Genomic DNA, 19,453 nt, shown 5'->3' on the forward strand with positions numbered 1-19,453 from the left:
ACCACATATATTAAATTTACATCATTTTTGATGTGTAAAGAAGGGAAAGGAAGTAAAAGAGAAGAAATACTTTTTTTTAGAGGAGTAGACTTTTGCTATGTGAGTTGAGAGTATAGATTATGTATTTAGAATATGAAGGAGCTTCAAACATTTTGTGGAAAAAAAGCTATTATCTTTTAGTTTAATTTTTCCATGAATTTTTTTAAGTCCACTCAAATTTATGCATAAGTTTTGTCTCATATGCTTCTGACAAAGTACCTTAAAATTTTTGTGGAGTTTTGAGGGTTGAGCTCTCATTATATTTATAGTGTAATATGGGTAAGTTTTCAATCCTTTTAAAAGTATATTACCTCATAAAAAGGTATATGTTGTTGCTGGTAAGTGCCATCGAGTTGGTTCCAACTCATAGCGACCTTGCATAGGGTTTCCTAGAAATAACTGGTGAGCTTGAACTGCCAACCTTGCAGTTCAGACTGCCTTCGCAGTCCAGTACATTAACCTACAGCACCACATATAAAGGTTACATATTTATAATATAGAGTATTGTTTTCTTGAGTAATGAGGCTTACATAAATATTATTCTTAACTTCTAGGACTTCAAAATGTAAGACACATTGGCTGTTGCTGCTATTATTGTTGTGTGCCATTGAGTCAGTTCTGACTTGTAGCAACCCTGTGTAGGGTTTCTGAGAAGTACATGGTAGGTTTGAACAACTGACCTCGTGATTAGCAGTCCAGTGCTTATCGTATAGCATCACACAGAACTACAAGGCTAAGATACTATTTATTTTGTTGCAAGGAGAAGCAGGCTGATTCTGTAGTCATTGCTTGGAACCATGGAATCTAAGCCACTGATATCAAGGGGAAACCAGAGGCCTCAGTTGAGTGGCGGTCTTAGGCCAGATCTTGTTTCATTCCTAGATGCCTCCTAGACACCATTTCATAAGTAATACGTGGACACCACTTTAAGACTATTTCATTTTGGTGTTAGGATTGATTTTGGAGTGAGGAATATTTGAGGGGTGGGTGATATACTACAAAACTGGACTGATGAATTGCTAGCTCCAAAATTGAAGAGCCATGTGCTCTTCACACACTTCTCTAGATTTGGCCACAAAGCCCTTGGCTTGGTCCAGTCCAGGACTTGGAGTCCTATTGTGAGAGCGGACTGTGGGTAGACACTAAGTTGTCTGTACCAAAGGGAATTCACCATCAATATTCTCACTTAGAATACCACCATCAAGCCCTCCTCCAAGGATCACCTTGGAAATGTGATACATAGGAGGAGGGGGCAGGCATTGCATCTGGCAGTGGGGGCCTGACCCTTCTTCTCACTTAGTCTGTGTGGGAAAGCCAACATGCCTACAGTCAGGCCAACATCGTGGCTGGCTTGGGACCTGTTAGGTGAACCAGTATGTTGCTGTCTTTTGAGCAGCAGCCAGGAGACCACTTTGTTACCTGGTGATGAACTTGGCTTCCTGCCCTACTTTCTTCTTAGAACAGCAAATAACATACAAGGCTCAGCATCCCTGTGAGGTCGTCCACTAGTTTTTAATAATTCCTTGTATTTATTTAGTGCCTTTTTCCTCTCCCAAGAGCTAACTATAAGAGTTCTCCATATGTTACTTCAATAATCCTCATTACAGCCCCGTGCCTGGGTTGGTTAGAGAATGGTGCTAATGGGGCCAAGGTCAACACTCAGCCTCCTAGGAGACCTCTTTGAGCAGCCCCATTTACACTGAGAAATCTGCTTCATGGCCTCACTCACACAGCTGACCATAACCAGTTATTTAAAAAAGCATACTTGAGATCACAAAGATAAAGGTAGTAACAGTAATAATAATGAGCGCTCACTCGGTGTCAGGGATTTTGTAAATTTTTTATTGTGTATGAATTCAGCCCTCTCAAAAACTTGAGCAGAGAGGTATTATCGTTACATCCATTTTAAAAAAGGGGGAAACTGAGATGCAGGAAGATGAAGTAACTGGCCTCAAATCACACAGGAAATGCTGAAGCAGGAATTTCAGCTTCATCAGTTGGCTTAAAGACTTGCATGCTTAACTGCTATTCAATACTGCCTTCCTATAAGAGTCCTGGGGGAGTCCTGATGTGGCGCCATAGGATAAGCACTCGACCTCAAGGTGAGTTTGAGCTGCAAGTTCGATGGTTCAAACTCACCAGCTGTTCCTCAGAAAGGCTACACAGGGTTGCTATGAGTCATTACTGACTCATCTGTACTTAACAACAACATAGGAGTCCAGGAGTTCTGGTGTGGCACTGTAGGATCAGCAATGGACCACAGTTCAGTTTGAATCGCAAGGTTGGTGGTTCAAACCCACCAGCCACTCCTCGGAAACCCTATATGGGGTCTCTGTGAGTCAGAACTGACTTGACAGCACTTAAGAGCAACAACATAGGAGTCCTGGCATGGCAGTGTAGGATAAATACTGAACCACATATTCAGTTTGAACTGCAAGGTCGGTTGTTCAAACCCACCAGTCAGTCCTCAGAAACGTAAGGCACTTAACAACAACAATGTATGTAACATTGTAGATGGCACATCTCAGTATATCAATAACAACTTACTAATACAGAGGTTGGGAGCCTTGAGGAGAGGAACACAGTTAATACTTATAGGGAACTACATGGAAGAATGGAGTCCTGGTGTGGCGCTGTGGGTTATGTTGTTGTTGTTGTTGTTGTTAAGTGCCGTCGAGTCGGTTCCGACCCATAGCGACCCTGTACAGGGTTTCCGAGGGTGTAAATCCTTACGGGAGTAGAAAGCCTCATCTTTCTCCCGCGGAGCAGCTGGTAGTTTCGAACCGCTGACCTTAAGGTTCGCAGCCCGGTTATGTACTAGACTGCAAATGAACTGCAAGGTCAGTGATTTAAGCTCACCAGCTGCTCCACAGAAACCCTATACAGGGTCACTGTGGGTCAGAACCGACTCAATGGCACTTAACAACCACCACAAACATGCAAGGAGCCCTGGTGGCAAAGTGGATAAGTGCTTGACTGCTAATCTCAAGGTTGGCAAATCAAGTCCACTAGCTGATCCTTGGAAGAAAGATGTGGCAGTCTGCTTCTGTAAAGATTAGTCTTCAACATTCTATGGGGAACTTCTAGTCTGTCCTATGAGGCTACTGTGTTCGGAATTGGCTTAACAGGTTTGGTTATTTCATTTACTTTCTTGACTAGTAATATATGTCAGGTGCTATGCTATACAAACTCTACATGCATTCTTATTTACTGTTTAAAACAACATTTAAAGATGTGGTGCCATAGGATAACTACTGTACCATTAATCAAAAAGTTGGCAGTTCAAGCTCTGTACAGGGTCTCTATGAGTTGGTACCGACTTGATGGCACTTAACAACAATAACAACATTGCCTCTATTTTACAGATTAGCCACTGAGGGCCAGGGAGGTTAAACAATTTGATATTTAGAGGAAGATTCAGACTTAGAAAAGAAACCTGTCTACTTCTGATGCATAGGAGATGTTCAAGAAACTTCAGATGACTGTCACTTTAGTTAAAGGAGATATTATAATCAAGTCAAACTAATTGCTGTTGAGTTGATTTCAATTAATGGTGACCCCAAGTGTGAGAATAAAACTGTTCCATAGAATTTTCAAGGCTGTGACCTATCAGAAACAGATCTCCAGCCCTTTCTGCCAATGTGCTTCTAAGTGGGTTTAAATCACGGAGTTTTGGGTTACTAGTGGAGTGCTTAACCTGGTGTGCCTCACCTAAATGGGATAGTATATAGGAAAAGAAATGGAGGTACAGATGAAATGAGGAAAGCTGCCCTAAGTGATAGTGTTCAGGATTGGAACCACACTTCTGGATTTCCCATGCTCTTTCCTAAAACTGTCACATGGCTATTTCTCTTGACACTATGGTCAGAGTTAACAAGTCAACTCCTAGGGCCACAGAGGCTGTGCTGGGTGGTATAAGACAGAAGGAAGTTATTCTCCAGTAAAACAGGAATACCAGAATTTGCTACATTTATTTATTGGGAGGATTCAATAAAATATGATCAATTTAAATCTTGGTGATAAAATCAATGCTTAACAAATGTTTAAACCACATCAAAATCCAGTGTGCTTCAGTGTGTCATTTGAAGCAAATGAAAATAACAACTTGACCCATATCCATATCTGAAAGCACCAAATGGTCTTGAAAGCAGAATGGCCTTCAGGAAGGTATCAGTTGGCTCTTGAATAGAACCCTGGTTCTATCATTTCCTACAGGTTTGAGCTTGGGTGAGTTACATAGACCCTCTCAATTCCAATTTCCTAATCTGGAAAGTGGAGATTATGCAATTAAAAGAGAACATAAATATAAATAGACTCTTGATAACAACAGTGCAGTGAAAGTTATTATTATTAAAATGAAGATCATCATGAACAAGTAAAATTTAGAACTGTGCTTAGATTCCTTGTTTTTTACTAAATCGCCTTGCAGTATAAATGGGAGCACCCTTGTATTGTCATTCTGCTACTTCAGACACTCATAAACAGTCTGATTTCCTAAAAGAGCTCATTAGTGGAAGAGGATTTTGCTTTTTCAGCAGATAGGGTTTCAAAGTGCATTGGCAGGATGTGTTGGGTGCTTGATTAATGGCTCAGTAGATTTTCATATTGGTAGTAATAACTAGCACATGTGTATTGGAAATCACACACATTATGCTATGCACTTTACATTATAATAAACAGCAGCAAGATATTAAACAGGGACATTTTGACTAGCTGGCTGTGATAACTATTAATGCTGTAAATGCCACTTCCTGGATTGCAAGTTCCTTGTAGTTTCAGTTTCAAAACCAAAAGAAAGAGAAAACCCAAATTGTTTCCTGTACATTTTCCTCGTGTCAGGCAGCACAATCTGGATATGAATTCCCCCCGAAAGCAATACTTCCACTGTGGTTAGCAAACCAGACTGCTTTTCTTTAGTTTGACTTGACCTAATTTAGAGTAGGGTGTAGAATTTTACCATAATGCTCAGATATCCTTTAGCAAGTCATTTAACATTAGTATTTTTCCATAACTTGCCAAGTTATAACATAAAAGGTGCTCTTTTTTTTTTTTTTCCAGCAAACTTTAAGCTTCCATGTATGGACAATATTCTAATCTCTAAGGCTAGTTTCCAACAAGGCCCCAAGTATCCCTTTACCCACAACCTCCAATACTTTGCTGTCTTTTCAAAGAGCTCTCACATCTGCTAAAGATAAGGCAAGATACATATCAGACAATCACTCAGGAGACTAATGTTTGGAAATTTCTTTCAGAATGTCACAAGACAGCAGAGATCAAGGTGGGGGAAAGGTGCAATTTCTTCATACAGCATTATTTGCTGTCAAAGCATGTGGTTGTTTACTATCACAATCTAGAGATATCTCTTAAGTGTGGGAAGACCCTAGCCTATTGTATAGTGGGTACCTGGACTTGAAAAGGCAATGTGCAAGAGGCAGTGAGTAGAATATATCTACCAAGACTGAGAGTCCAGTTCTGTCCCAAGTACATTTTCAACCACACTATTAGAATAAGTGTCTTCTTCAGGACTCCATGTCCTCTTTGATAAAACATGCGTAAAAAAATCTAGCCAATGACTTCTCACCAATTCAATGAGACTGACTCAAACAACTCATATGTTATAGGGCTCAGTATTTGTTCTTTGATGAAAACATACTTTCTAAGTACTCTGAGACTGGGAAATCGGTACCATTTATAATCATCTATATGTGTTCCTTATTAGTAAAATGGTCATGAGACCAAATTCACGGAAGAAATTAAGAACAATGTTTGACATGTTGAGAGTACCCAGTTCATTCTGATTGTGTTGTCCATTCCTTTGTCATATGTTGGCCTACTAGAGTTTCTAGGTTTTCAAAGAACAATAGACTGAGCTGAGTTGAGTGGTGGGACTGCAAGAAACATGCATTTCTTTTGAGGGAGTTGACTGTGAAGCTCTCTGTCTCAGAGAAATTATAAGTGATGCCCAGCTGGGGAGCACATGATTAGAAGGTTCCCCAGACAAAGACCTCCTAGACAGTCATCAAAATCTCCTCATGATTCAGGTTTCAGATTCATTTGATCAGTGTGACTGTGGGTACATTCTAATCTGGAGCTGCAGAGACTGACAAAATCAGGGGCCAGAATTTATCCAACAGCTAAGTGGGAAACCAAAGCAGATAACTCAAAAAAGGGGAAGTGAACAGGTTGATAAAATCAAAGGGACCAAAAGCAGGACTAAACCTAGAGTAGGTGCCAAACTCTGGGAGTCAAATGGTGTGTCTATGATAAGCAGGGAAATTTATTGAGTAACTGTATAGATTACGACCTGTCTGGTTGGTTTTCATGTGCTGATTTATCATAGGTAAATGCACAGCGGCTACATTTGAAGAGTCCAACATAGAAAGAAAAGTTTAGGGTGGGATTCTTGATGTTTGATCTATGAATTCATATCTCAGAATCTCTGAGGTACTTATTAAATTTCAGGACCTCACTCAGATTAATGGATTAATATTTCTGGACACTAGACCCCAAGAATCTTCATTAAAAAAAACCTCAACAAACTCACTTATTTCTCCCTCAATTGGGTTCCTAGACATTCTTAAGTTTAAAAACTAATGAAATAAAGGAAAATGTAGGAATTTAAAGGCATGAGAATTGAGTTCAGATTTTGACTGTGATTTTGGGAGTCCTTTAATCTTATTGAACCTAAATTTATTCACCTGTAAAATGGAAATAATGTACTTCTTAATAAGGGTTGCTTAAGCTAATAGAGATAAAAGTGGCAAATTTGAGTTCTTATAATTATTACTTTCCTGAGCCAAAGTAAAAGTTTGTAGATTCCCACCATCTTACCCAAGAACACCCTATACTTAACGAGTATTAGAGCCCTTAGCTACATGTCTCCTGGAAGACTCTCTGGTGATCTCTTACTTAACATTTAGAATCCTGTCTGATGGCCAATGTGAATGTCTGATGGTGAGAAAGAGAATGCATACTTTGAAATCCTGGCGTCATGAAGAAGTACTTGAAGGGGTCAGAAGTCTTGAAGGTATGTTTCTTATGTAGGTGGATTACAGGGACTCTTAATGTGCTAAACTACTTGGACAGTAGCTGAGTCAAGAATTAAGAAGTGGAAGAAAGGGATTAGAGTCCCAAATGAGTTGATGAAGTATAGATGGGAATAAAGCAGGAGGCGGGGGAAAGCTCAATAGGAAAAGCTCTGGATGATACATGAAGGAAATGATTATTATCACAAACACAGGCTAAGATGTCCAGCCAAATGAGGATAATAAGCTGAATATGAGCCAGTGAGGTCCAAGTATCACTTAAAACATGAGTGTGAAAGTTGGCTGAGTTAACTGAAGCACGGTTTGAAGGAACTGTGAGGTAATCATCACTTTATCATACCTTTGTGAGAGTGTTTTGTACAGTTTTGGACTTCACAGTTTGAAAGGCATGGAGTACTTGGACATAGTTCAATAGATAGAAATAAAGATGATGAAATTGTTGGAGAGCAAGACTATGAGAAAAAAGCAAGAAGGTCTGGTATTATTTAACCTAGAGAAAAGAAAGCTAAGGGGAGTCTTAACTCTTCCAGGCCATGAAGGCTAATTAAAGAGTTGGTTTCTTGTAATGTTAAGAATGGTTTCTGTTCAGATGTTAACAATCTAAACAGGCTCTTGTAGCAAGGAAGAGACTCTTCTTTAAACACTGAGGAAGGATCACTAGACTGTGGGAGAAAGATGGGATAAGATGTGAGATTTAAACTATTTTGAATGTTGGAAGGAAAAACAATCTGGACTAAATTTGTACTCAGCACAAGCTGAGGCCCAGAGCTTTGATTTGGGGCAGGCAATTAACTACTCTGGGTCTCATTTTCCTCAACTGTACAATAAAGAGAACAGAAAATCGCTGTGGCCTTTCCCATTTCTGAAAATTCAGATTCTGAAATGTGGATGAGTAATATGGTAGCTATATTTAGTATGCTAAGGAAACATGGTGGCACAATACTTAAACACTGGTATGTCTGCTAGAGTGTGGGGTTTTCAAAGAACAATAGATTATGAGCTTAGTTGACCAGTAGGACTGCAAGCAGCACACATTTCCCTTTGAGGGAGCTAGCTGTGAAGTGATGCCAATGAGGACTAAATTACTTGTAGTTTTGGCTTTCTCACCCATCCTGAGATGCTCTGTGGGAGAAAGGGCTGACAACATTCTCCCATAATGTTTACAGACTTCCAAACCCTATAGTTCTACACTGTCACATGGGGCCATTGAGTCAGAATCTACTCCATGGAACTCAATAATGATAACAACATTTAACATGCTACAGTGTTTTAGTGTGTATATTTTGTGTTTTTTTCCAATGAAGAAGTTTGGGCATTGAATCTGGGCTCAGTGGACTGAGTTTTGGGATTGGGCTAACTGCAGCACAATAGGGGTTTCATGGGAAGTATCTAGTTCTGAAAGAGAGATAACAAAAACGTAGAATATTCTTGGAAAAAAAACAAAACAAAACCAGAAGTGGAGGGAAGGTGAAGGGTACCAACCAGCCACCTAACAATAAACAGTAAAAGGAAGGAAAATTGTAGAGTGTGAATCAGGATAAGGTGATGAGGGACTCAGCAAAGTCCATTCAAGGTCCATAGGACCTGGTCTAGACACAACTGTGGAGACTACTCAAGGGACTCCCAAGACATCTACACTGACCTAAAACCAAGAGGTCTGGGTCTGGATTCAGATAAGAAAAGCTCAAATTCTTCGGAGACCTAATGATCTGAAAACAGGTAAGTTTTAAAATGAGACAGACTTGGTTTCCTTTTTGTCTCTGCCACTTATTAGCAATGTGATGTGGGGCAAGATGCTTAGTCTTCCACATGGTTTTGCGTACACATGATACAAAGTGCATACTGTTGTGTTTTTTTGCTGCTGCCAATGTTTTTATAGTCACAGATTTTGTCAAATTTTCTGGTGTTTTGTCTACAATATTGTGATGATTGGTGTTTGTGACCTACACAAATACATTTTTTGAGAGTTAAGTAGTAATTAAAGGAAACATTTCTAAAGGCCTCTGTTCAATTATAATAATGTTGCCATTCAATGTTGAAAGATTTTGTATAAAACAATTGTTAGTATTCATATTGTTGCATTCATACAATCTAAGAAATACTATATTTAGGCCATTTACAACTATATTTATCATGCATTATTCTAGGATTGAAGCATTACTAAGTATTTTGTATGGTCTGGTCTGTGGGTGGGCAGAGGGAGGGTGAAACCACGAGTGTCACCACACTGAGTGACACCAACTTAGTGATGCCACTGAGTCAGTTAACTCTTTATTTCCTCTTGGTTGTGTAACTGTCTTTCTGATGTCTCCTTGCACAACTCCTTCCCAAGTAGTAAAGCATGACTGTGACTCTCCTCTCCTGCTTTAGACATAGGTTCCAGGAACAGACATTTACTTCTAGTGAAATAAATGTTCTGCCTAAGAACCTAATGCCTCCTTTTTTTTTTTAAATCCCAAAATACACCCAGATATGCTGTGGAACCCTGTCCTGCACTGAGATTGTAAAAAAAGGACTGGCATTTTCTTTTCAAACTAGTTTCGATAGAGTTCTACTAGAAGGGCAGACTATGACTAAATGATTTCTCAAGGTCACTTCCAGCCAGTGATTCATCAGGCATAGAATTTTAAGCTGGAATGGACTATAATATTCTGGGCTAATTGTCTCATTTCTGTAAATGAACAGACTGACATCCAAAAAAGTAATTGTGTGGGGGCTGCTTGCTACAGTGGAAAGACTATGGGTTTGAAGTTAAAAGTTCTAGATTTAAGGCCAAACTTTACCACTCATGTGCTTTTTGACCTTGAGTCAGTCATTAGCTCCTAGAACTCCAACTTTTATACTTGTGAAATGAAAATACTACTTATTTTTTCTCCTTGATAGTGTTGTTCTGAGAATCAATTGATAGCATACATATGGAGTCCATAGAATTTAATAAAGTATTTTATCAACTTCCTCACAATTTGCCATCGAATCCATTCTGGCCCATGTGTGTCAGAGTAAAACTGAGCTCCACTGAGTTTTCATTAATGAGTTTTTGGAGAAGTAGACCACCAGACCTTTCTTTTAAGACACTTCTGGGTAGATATGAACTGACAAATTTTCTGTTAGCAGCCAGGGACTCCACTTTATTAATATAATACATTATTAAGAAGCTTATTTAAGGTCATACAATGACAAACACCAGGCTCCTCAGTTTCAGTGTAGTTCCATTTTCATCAAATATTTGCTTCCTTCTTGACATTTTTCCAGTAATATACTTACAAGATTTTTTGATGAGCCACCACACTAATTTGATCTCCACATGGCGTCCTTTAAACCTCTGGATGAACATAGATTCAAACTGTGGGAATCCAGACTGCTGGGATGGATTACAGACCAGCAACTAAAAAGACTTGTAGGTGATATCTCAAGCTGCCTTCCATTACATCACAGTTAAGGTCTTCAGACCCCAGAATAATTACTGCCAAGGGGCTGGGCACATACATGAGCCAGTTTTCCATGTAACTTTTCTAAGCAATTTCATGACATCAAATTGGAAATTGGAATTAGCTATTAGATAGCTTTTCATCAGCAATCATGCTATGGTATATACCTTGAAGATTGAAATAGGATGAGAGTGAGCCACAGAGTGAAATGATAATAGATACTTTAAGTTCATGCTGGACAGAGATTTGGGAATTTACTTAGTGGTAATAGGTGGTTTACTGTGCCAATTTGTGGTAGTCCACATAGGAGAGACAGGAGATGGCAGCTTAGTTTCACAAACGAAGTAGGGGCCCAAGAGTTATGTGTTCCCATGGACCACTAATGAGAAGGAGCTACCAGACCTATCATCACTATTAGTACACTGGAAACCATCAGCTATGTTTCCTTTGGTCCTATTGTGTAGTCACAGGGCACATTTAGCACTCTGGAGTTTGATCCAAATCACCTCCACTCATCAAGAGATGTGCAGATACTGCTAGTACTGAGATTGTGGACCCTTTGGCACAATGGTGTGGACTAGACTTTGCCCCTCTTGTTATTAATACTTTCCCAAACTTGGCATGGAGTATCTTTCTTTCAGTCACTGGAGAGAATTAGGTCTTTTCTCCTGTAATACTTTTTGGCCCTTGAAGAGCATAAAAGATAAATCTTACTTTTCTCTTTTTTTCTTAAACATTAAAAGTTTTTCAAGCTTTCAGAAATAGCAGAGTGGTTAAGCTTATAATAAATAAGGATTATAGCTCTTTGTGCTAAGCAATAAAGAAACAACAAAATAAAACTGTGAAGCAGCTCAGCCAACAAGTTCCATGTTAACAAAGAAAGGTTCAAGTGGGAACCATGTGGTCTCAATAAAGCAGTAAAATATATTTTCTTTACCCTACACTTCATGTGCCCATAACCTTCCTTTTAAATCATCTCTAACCAGCCCCAAATCACTCTGGCTGCAAATCATTTGGTGGCTTTGGTCTCCGGGCACTGGAATGTGCTGGAGTAGCCGAGGAGTCGCTACCAAGTGTGCTCAGAGGGAGCCTCCACTCCCTTCACTCAGGCACACAGACCCCAGCAAAGTCCTGAAAGGTTCCTCGCTGAGATAGCACATGACATCATAACTCAATCATTCAGGAAAAAACTGCAAGGGCTGCAGAATAGCACAACATGCCACAAACCACAGTGGGCAGATAAAGCCGAAGAACAGCTTTTCTTACGAAAACATTCACAAATACCACAGGCAGCTGGCAGAGACACATTTAATTGCATTTACAGAAACCCATTGTATCCATCAGTCCCACCATCTTTGGAGCAATGACCAACGAATGGGAAGGTCATTGAAGCCAGTTTTCTAAATGGAAAATGGCAGGAGAGCTCAAAGTGGATGCCATTGCATTTCATCATGTGTGTTATGAGTAGATTTGACCTAGCTGTAAAATTATTTGTTAGGTTTTGAAAGAATTTCCAAGTGATCTAGACCTCATCAGTAACCTATCTTTAAATTTGTAGCTGGAGATAAAGTGCAGTCCAAGGTGTGAGAAATAAATTATTCAATTCATGATTAATTTAACAGACACTGAGCTTGTTCTGGGCATAAACAAAGCTTGTGCGACTGCCATCTGCCATCACATCACAGGAGTCAGCCTTGTATTTTGCAAGTGCCATTGGAGGTTTTGTTTAAATTAATATATTTTTTAAAGTAACTAATCAAGGAGTTAAGTATACAGACTTTGAAGAGATGGTAAATGAACTGAATGTCCCTTTAGGCACCTCAGAGAAACAAAGTTCAACATGAATAGGTAAAGTATGATTAAAGCTTGAGGGGAAAAGATGTCCAAAAATAAACACTATTTTAAAGAATTCTTAAGCATCATCTTACATTAATTGCTAACGTGGGAGTTTGAAAGCAGACACGGCAGAACCTTCTATGAGACAAGAAGGATATGCCTAAAAAGTCCTGTGTACTTTTCTAATTTTAGTCCTAGAGAGTGATTATTGCTGCTAATTCTAGTTTGTGATTTCAACTGAAGGGAGATTTTCAATAGTAATAAGAAAAAGAAAAAAAACCATCCAATTCTCATAATCAACCAACCAACTAACCAATAACAACAAAAGAAAATGTAGTAGTGATCAAAGTAAGTATCTTGCCGAAGGAACGATGAGAAAGTACATAGCAGCTATGGACTCTACTGTCTACTAATTATATAATCTTTTCAGAAAGAAGTTATTTTACAGCCTAGTAACTTATATGGTAATAATCTTCTTCATCAGATACTCAAGGATAACTTTCCATTTCAGTTGAGGGAAGGGGGGGAGGGGAGGAGCTCAAATGCATGCTCTTAATATCGTCATGTAACCTCTAAAACAATGTCAGGAGAAAATGCAAGACTCTTGGGTTACTCAAAATAACCTGTTTGCCATTATGTGGGCAATTATAAGTTAGGACTTGCTTTAGAAAATTCCTGGGTTCAGCAGTGATTGCCCATGGATTTATCAGCAACAGAAATAAACAAGCATTCCATTGAGCTCTACTTGGAAGTGTAGAAGGGCTATTGAAAGTTATTTTCATCATGTGGACAGGAATTCATGTTAAACTACTAGTATGTTAAACAACGTTCCAGTATCCTGATGATTTTCTTAATCATCAGAAAGTTGAAAACAAGATGGTCCTTGGAAAACCACCCTCTTCTCAGGTGGTCTTTCTCCCTGGCCCTTGCCCCACATCACCCCTCTCCTTCAAGAGCCTCGACTTCCTTGAAATGAGAGGTGACTTCAGCATCCTTGGAAAACTCAGATGCCAGGGCCTTTATTTTGTAGCACAGGTAAATTGGGGGAAATAGTTATTTGAACATCATACTGGCTACTTGAGGATTAGCTAACTTTAAGAAGTGACCCAAAATGAATATTTGTAAAACAGTGACAGCAATGCTTTTCATTAAAACCAATGAGGAAAGTCAGTTTTTCGGTTTAGTCTTTCCAAGGTACACGAGGAGTCATCAGTAATGCATTTTTTCCTATTGTATTCTGCCTGCCACTTGTTCTCTGAGAACCACAGCCAAGTGAATGCTAACAACAGGGACCTCGTCCAAAGGGCTTCCAGGAGAAAAAGAGAACCAAGAATGTAGCATTCGATTTTGTTAGACAAAAGACTGCAATAAAATGAAATGCGAGAAAACAAACAAACAATTTACAACCTAAGAGCAATAGGTGTGAAAATGCCCAAATTTCTCATTAGGAAAAATCATTCAAACCTTCCGTTAGACAAAGTGTTTCCAGCTAGAGTTCATTCAACAACTGAGCAGTTTATACTCTGTCAGAAATTGATTGCTTTGTGAAACTTTCCTCTACTTCAACCACGGATGGAGTAGATTACAAAGAAATGGGAAAGAATACAGACACACGCAGCACAAACTTCTCTAAGCATATAAACACATGAAAGACAAGCTAATTTTTCTAAATACACCATTTTAAAAAAATGCAAAAAGATTCCATTTTATGCCTTTCTCCCTTCCCCCCCACTTAAACTCTTACTACAGAAAACTCCTGCTGAGCACGACTCACTACCACCCCGCCCCCTTGGGGTCCGAGGAGATTAGGAGAACCATGGAAGAAGTCTGTATTCTGACCTTCTTCTTGTTGTTTAGCACCGACTCGTCGGTTTCCACTCATAGTAACCCTGTATAGGGTTTCCAAGGAGTGGCTGGTGGGTTTGAACCGTCAACCTTACGCTTAGCAGTCCAGTGTTTATCCTATAGCGCCACACTAGGACTCCATTCTGGACCTACTACAAGTAAATACTCAAGCAGGACATTTCACATAGAGTATCTGCATGCCACCGCCGGGAAACGCTGCAACGCGTTGTTTCCTGCACCCCTTTAATGCTGACACTTACCAGTGGAGCTGGAAACACTCTACCCCAAAGGTGCTTCTCTCCGGGATCTTTCAGTTTTCAGCCATTCCCACTTGCAACTTTAAGCCTCTGAATTCAGTCTAGTTTGCAGAATACAACGGAGCAAAACGAACGGGCAGCTGAGTTGCCAAAAGCCCGGACCCTTGTAATCTGCGGTGAAGACGTTCTGGGATACTGCGGGGCTCCGGTGAAACCTCCTGGAAGCGAGGCAGCGGCGCGCTAAGCTTCTCGGCGGCCAAGCTGCGCCGCGTCTCGCTCGCAGAGGGGCTGTGTGTGAGCCGAGTGTGTCAGAGAGCCGGGGCTGCTGGGGAGGGGGAGAGGGTGTGTCCTGGGGCGGAATGCTGCTAATGTCCAGAAATAACACAGAGAGGATACCGAGGACTGTCTGCCTCCCCTCACTCAGTGCCCTTGGAAGACTTTTTTTTTTTGCTCTGGCCAGGGATTGCAGTCACCCACGGAGAAGGTAACAAGCAAATTCCACCCAGGAGTTCAAAAGACACTCGCTTGTTCCACTGCGGTTTGATGCATTTTCTAAGGACCTCTGTTCATGGAGTAAATGCTATGCCTCTCAAGACACCTTGGGGGGAAGCCAGGTGGTAACTAGTAGTGAATTTCTTTCAGTTATGAAAGAAATCAGTTTCCATCTTGACTCCCACGCAGAGGGTACCTTTCAATCAGACTTTCCATCTGTATTACTTCCCATGAAATTAGATTGTTCTTCTGATGCTGTCTTACTGCAAAGCTATAAATTAATTACCACATTACATATGAAGCCCCTAGGAGAAAGAATGCCAAGAATAAATCTGGTCTTTGTTCTTTTTTATGTTCAACAAGTCTGCCATTAATCAACCTTTGCACCTAGGGAACAGACCCAAGGTTGAGACTCATTGAGAGATGAACATGTGCTCTGTCTGGTTGTCCTACAGTCTTTCTTTGTAGCATTATGTCATAATGACTCAGTTATGCTCAGACAGATATTGTGTAGAAACAATAGAAGAAACACAACCAACTATTAAATAAAGATGTACCTATAACCAATTGGCAGACAGTGCTTAATTTTTAAACATTTTAAGATGTTATTTCACCACTTCCAGTGTTTCACACACTGAATTCATTGAACTACTTGTCATTGGCCAGCCAATCTGAGAAACAGAAACCTAGGATTGCGTTTTGGACATTTAAAGATGAAACTCATAAGGGATCCATGAAGCTATTCATTTTAATGCATCATATAAAATGTCAAAGGCATGACAGATTCTTGAAAAAACCGTTTCAGAGAATATGTTCTAGTAATCATTTAGAAGGGTCCAGAATAGAGATAATGGGGGGGGGAGGGGGAGAGCAGTGTTTTTTGTTTTTTTTTTCTTCTTTTTCTTTTAAATGAAAATAAGATGTTAAGACTAGTGTTTATCTTTTGTTCCCCTTTATTTTCCTGAGGAAGTGATGGGTCATAAAATGCTGACTTTTTCTCCCTTCTTTTGGGAATCAACTTAAGTTAATGAAGACCAAAGTTGGTTTTCAAACTGGAAATAGTCTGGATTTGGCTGGTAGAATTGAACTGCCAACCTTCTGTTAGTTGTTGTTGTTGTTAAGTACCGTGGCTTCAGTTCTGATTCATAGTGACCCTGCACAGGGTTTCCGAGGTTGTAACCACTACATTAGTTGTTGTTGTTGTTGTTAAGTGCTATCGGGTCGGTTCCAACCCATAGCAACCCTGTATAGGTTTCCCAAGGAGCAGCTGGTGAGCCTGAACTGCAGACCTTGCAGTTGAAACGGCTTTGCAGTCTGGCACATTAACCCGCAGCGCCACACCAGGACTCCACTACACTAGGGGTCCAGTGTATATCCTACATCGCCACACCAGGACTCCTGTGTGTCATTGGGTCTTTCTATTTTGTCCTACCTTTCAGTTGTAGAATTTTTCTAGTCATTGAATAACAATTGTTGTTGTTGTTGTTAAGTGCCGTTGAATCGGTTCCGACCCATAGCGACCCTGTACAGAGTTTCCGAGGGTGTAAATCTTTACGGGAGTAGAAAGCCTCATCTTTCCCCCGCGGAGCGGCTGGTAGTTTCTAACCGCTGACCTTAAGGTTCGCAGCCCGATTCGTAACCACTACGCTACCAGAGGATTTTGTTCATGTGAAAATCATCACAGTAAAGTAGGGTGTCCTCACTAAGATACATTTCAAGTTCTAACCAACTTTCTCAGGAGTTGTCATCATGATCTTCCTCTGTAAATTAGCTGAGGATTCTCATTGACTATAATATGCAGCCAAACGCAGCAGCAAAAAAAAAAAAAAAATGTATGGTCACCACGAAAAGAGAAATATGAGCAGCACCTTTAACCATCTTTGATAAAATTGTCAACATTTTAGTATTTTGACACTTAGTTGAAATACATAACAAGTGTAAATGTCTCAGATGATATTATCCCTTTCTGTTGTCCTGTCTGCACATGTGGATGAAACTGAGGTTTTTGCTGTTCCTCTGTGTCATATACTCCAGGAAGTTACCTTTTGGCATGCAGCTAGTATTTGCTATGCTAAATGTTATTGGAAACATTGCCTTTTGTTTCTCTTATCTGCCCATTTGCTTGTGCTGCAAAGAACTAGCCCAATCCTGAACTTTTGTAGAGATTTGTGGGTCAGGATAAGGAGTGATGACAGCGTTTCTCAATGTGTGGTCTACATAGCATCTGCCTCAGAGTCACCCAGGAGGGCTGGGGTGGGAGACAGGGGTTAGAGAGTCACCCTACTCAGAACTACTGGAACATGGAGCCTGTGCCTCAAGACATCTGCTTACTTGCCTTTTCTCTTTTCTTTCTCTCTCTCTCCTCCCTCCATCACTTCCTCACTCCCTCCCTTCCTTCGTCCTTTCCTTTTCACTCCCCTCCCCTCCCTTCCTCTTTCCTCTCCTTCTCCTTTTCTTTTTCTGTCCCTTTCTCCCTCTGTCCTTTATTTCTAATTTAATTTTTTTGAGTAGGTAATTGTTGTTGGTTGCCATCAAGTTGATTGCTACTCCTAGCCACCCATGTATGCAGAAGAGAACTGTATTCCCTAGGGGTTTCCAGGCTGTGACTTTCAAATGTAGAAGGCATAGGGCTAGTCTCCTTCTCACCATTGTCCTCGACATGTCCAGTTCGTACATTAGTCCCCAGGAAACTACTGCTATTAATTTTCTCTATGGACTTATAGGTTTCTTTATACTCATACCTGCAAATATAAATTCTTATTCTTCTTTATTTTCAAAAATACTATATGTAAAATATAGTAAAGGGGTTTATCTTGCTCCCTGAGTCCTGGTGTGGGGCTGCGGGATAATGTACTAGACCACAAGGTCAGTTTGAACTGCAAGGTTGGTCGTTCAAATTCACCAGCTGCTTCTTGGAAACCCTATACAGAGTGGCTATGAGTTGGAATGGACTCGACGGCACTTAAAAACAACAATAACAATCTTGCTCCCTCATTTAATATACTTTATGTGGATTTTCTATATCATACATATTCTTAATTACTTATTCATTTGCAAACATACTGTTGCCAATACCAGCAGTATCAAAAAGGGGATAGAGTAGTGAACAAAATTGACCCAAACCTTGATTGTGTGCATTTATATCTCTGGGAGGGCAGAAAATGTGACAAGTAAGTAAGTTATCTATTTGTGTTAAAACATAGTAAGAATAGTTGAAAAATAGAGCAAGGTATGTTAGGTGGAGGGGAATAGGATTTTAAATGGAATTGTCTGGAAGACTTTATTAAGAGAGTGATGTGTGAACCAACACCTGTCAGAGGTAAGGGAATGAGCCTTGGGAGGATTTGGGGGAAAGGTAGTCCAGGAAGAAGGAAAAGCTAGTGTAAAAAGTTCTGAGGTGGGAAATGGCTAGCAAATTAGAGCAACAACAAAGAAGACCAATGTGGCTGGAGTACAACAAGTGAAGCTGAGTATAATATGCAGGCATAGGAGCAAAAGGGCAGAACATACAGGACTGCTAGGTCAGTATAAGGATTTTGGCTTTTGCTCTTAGAGAAATGGACAGAATTAGAGGGTCTTGAGAAGAGGACTGACATCATACAACTTACATACGCAATACATTGCTGTTTTTATTGTTGTTGTTAAGTGCGAGTTTTAGTTAGAAGTCCAGTGCTTATCCTACAGTGCCACACCAGGACTCCATTGTTATTGTTGTTGTTGTTAAGTGCCATCAAGTCAGTTTGACTTAGAGCAACCATGTATAGGGTTTCTGAGGAGCGTCTGATGAGTTTGAACTGCTAACCTTGCAGTGCAAACCAACCTTTTGATCTATTACTTATCCTATAGTTCCACACCGGGACTCTGCTGTTATTGTTGTTGTTGTTGTTATTGCCAATGATCGAGTCGATTATGACCCATAGCAACCTTGTATGGGGTTTCCTAAGAGCAGCTGGTGAGCTTGAACCACCGACCTTGCAGTTCAAACGGCTTTACAGTCTGGCACATTAACCCACAGAGCCACACCAGGACTTTGTTATTATTATTTGTTGACTTAATTGACTTCAAATTGATACTGACTGGTGAGGATCCTGAAAAATTTGTGCTTGATTGCTAACCTAAATGTTGATGATTCAAGCCTACCCAGCAATGCTGTAGAACAAAGAGACCTGCTGATCTGTTTCCAACAGCCAAAAAAACCTTATGAAATTAGTTTTCTACTCTGTAACATTGCCATGATAGAAGGTATGCTCATGTTTAATATTGCATAGAATTCTCTTATATGAAAGTATCACTATTTAATTAGGATCCATTCAGTTATTTCCAATATTTTACTACGCAGTAACTTTACAAACTTCTCCATATGACAGTTTACTAAGACGGCGGTTCATATTATCAAGCTCCATATCATCAGTGAAAACAAGGCCAGAGGCAGACTGTGGAACAGACCATCAATTAAATTCAAACAGAAACTGAAGAAAATGAAAACAAGTCCACGAGAACCAAAATATGA

At 40.0% G+C, this 19,453-nt stretch overlaps 1 protein-coding gene and 1 pseudogene across 1 annotated transcript in view; both read right to left on the reverse strand.

The window, feature by feature from the left end:
* Nucleotides 1-19,453, reverse strand: part of PALLD (palladin, cytoskeletal associated protein) — a 646,823-nt gene that overhangs the window by 404,748 nt on the left and 222,622 nt on the right. The window lies entirely within an intron of this gene.
* Nucleotides 14,692-19,453, reverse strand: part of LOC102819257 — a 35,098-nt pseudogene continuing 30,336 nt past the window's right edge.

The sequence above is a fragment of the Chrysochloris asiatica genome, unplaced genomic scaffold (assembly GCF_000296735.1).
Source record: "Chrysochloris asiatica unplaced genomic scaffold, ChrAsi1.0 scaffold00066, whole genome shotgun sequence".
Lineage (NCBI taxonomy): Eukaryota > Metazoa > Chordata > Mammalia > Afrosoricida > Chrysochloridae > Chrysochloris > Chrysochloris asiatica.